The following is a 2,744-nucleotide window of genomic DNA, read 5'->3' on the forward strand; positions in this document are numbered from 1 at the left end:
ATGTTATTTTCATTTTCAGAATCACTGGAATAATAAGAAGATGCTGAGAAAGATGATTGTACCTCAAGGTCATCATGTGCCACTAAACATAGATTGCTACTAGATCATCACTGGACTCAGTGTCTAAACTGCTTATACTATGTGTGTCCCAACCGACTTTTAGAGCCTTCTTCCTTTTCTTTGAGACTTTCATTATTTTAGGACATTCAGGCTTGATGTGTCCAACCTTTCTACAATTGTAGCAAGTTGGTGGATCTTCCTTCTATTTTCTCTTGCTTGACTCTCCTCTTTATGATTTCGAGTTTTAGAATTTTTTGTTAAACTTCTTATTCTTCATCAGGAACTTTCTAAACTTCTTTGTTAGTAAGGTCATGTCATCTTCTTATTCTGAGTCAATTCTTTCACTAGAGCTGCTAGACGATGCCTTAAGAGTTGTAACTCTCTTTGTTTTATTCTACTCATTTTTCCTCTCATTTATTGCTAGCTTATATGTGATGAGTGAACCGATCAGTTTATCAATCGAAATCTCTTTCAAATTCCTTCCTTCAGCTATAGTAGTAGCTTTAGCTTCCCAAATTGGCGCTAGTCCCTTGAGTATTTTCCTGATCAACCCATAAGTAGGGTAAGATTTACCAAAAGCATTTAATGAATTCATGATGTGTGTGAATCTAGTGTACATGGATTGAATAGACTCATTAACAGCCATTTTAAATGCCTCATATTCAGTAGTAAGCATATCTATCCTACTATCTTTTCCTTCCTTAGTGCTTTCATATGTCACTTCTAATTTTTCCCATATCTCTTTAGTAGTTTTATAGGCCATCACCCTATTAAACTCATTAACGTCTATTGCACGGTATGGAAGGTTTATTGCAGTAGCATTTATTTGAACAAATTTCCAATCATCATTAGTATATGTTGTTGACTCGATAAGTCCAATCCTATTTTGATAATGACAAATCACTTGGTATTTTATCTATGCATTGAGATTGTGAACAAGAACAATATTTAGCATGCGCAGGAGGCTAACAAGTCATGGAAGCCATGAAGATAAAAGTATACACACCTTGGCACAATCCATGGAACTAAAAGAGTAGAAGAATGAAGATGCAAGCAACAAGTTCAAGATCGTCATGGGAATGGGTATTCAGAACTGAATGTATTTACATATTTCATATGTTTTAATTCGAAACTCAAAATATACCCTAGACTGACCTTAAGGCTTATGCATCTCATGAACATCTTTAGGGGATATTTATGGACTTAGAGATCTTTTAAAACCCCAAAAAATATTTTATAAAAGAGCAAAGATAAAGAGCAAAAACAGATTTTTGAAACTAAAAAGAAAAATCCAGAAAATGTTCTGCTCAGAAAACCGAACTCTCTGCCCAAAAGTTTGAAGTGTCAACTTTAGAAGACTGAAGTGTACGCTTAGTTGTCTGAATATTCAAATTCAGAAGACCGAAGTTTAAGCTCAGTCGTCTGAAGAATTTCTTCAGAAGATTGAAGAATAAGTTCAGTCGTATGAAGAATTATTGGAGAAACATAGAAACAAGCAGAAGCACATAAGAAGACTGAACCCTGACTTCAGTCATCTAAACCCGTAACTTCAGAAGTCTGAACCCAAACTTTAGACATCTGACCCTGTGTCCAGGTTAATTTTTTGAAGCTCTAACGAACTTCAGTCGTCTGAGCCTTACTCCTTAGTCGTCTGAACTTGCGGGAAGGTTAAAAATTTAATCTTTAATGAGAGAACACGTGAGTTATTTTTTAATCAAGTTGATCCAAAGGTTATGACTCATCCTAAGAGCAAGGTTACCTATATAATTAACATCTAAACCCTAGTGCCCTGACTTTTGGTTAACAATTGAGTGTATTGAATGTTTAGCACAACTTGGGAGAGCATTGAACACACTGCTGAATTTTTTGCTTGGGATTTGAAAACTTATACGTCAAATCTGAGTTAAGGCTACATTGATCTTCAAAAGGCATTCTAGAAATTGTTATGCATTCAACTTGGTAATGAGGTTTGGTAAATCAATGTTATTTTCAAAGAGTTTTTCATCTCATCATCTACTGTTGAATAGTATTAAAGAGATTGATCTTGAGTGTACTTATTTACATATAGATTGTTTTGACAAGATCACTACTTGAGAAAAGTTTTGTCATTGGTTAAATATCTTTGATTCAAGTGTGTATTCAGTTAAAGACTCGATATTTTTTATATTACAAAACCACTTAATTAAATATCCTTATAGTTCATAACTATATATTATTGTGGGATATTTTCTGAAAAATATTATATTAGGTATTGATCTTTGGAACACATATCATATATACATATTCATATACAAAGATCATATTGTGTTGGATATTTGAAAGAAAACTTATTGATCTAGATCTTTATAATATTCAAGACAAAGTGTTTAATAAGATCACATTTGGTATTCTTACATCTAGTAAGTTGAACTAGAACCCTAAATTCTCCAAAACATTTACTTATATAATTACTTTGGGAGATTTGATAAAAGGGAAATTTGGTGAAGTATATCATTCATATAATGATTATATCGTTACATACATACTGAGTTTCAAGTTTTATCATATATATATGTGTTAGATTTTCCATTGTACTCACTAACTTTGTTAGAAGCAATGTTGAGTTGTTTTGTAGATTTGAAATTCTATAATTGTAATCACGATTTGAGTTGTGAACCGGGTGAGGAGGAAGTTGTGCCTCTTGT

The sequence above is a fragment of the Malania oleifera genome, chromosome 7, assembly GCF_029873635.1.
Source record: "Malania oleifera isolate guangnan ecotype guangnan chromosome 7, ASM2987363v1, whole genome shotgun sequence".
In the NCBI taxonomy this organism is placed as follows: Eukaryota; Viridiplantae; Streptophyta; class Magnoliopsida; order Santalales; family Ximeniaceae; genus Malania; species Malania oleifera.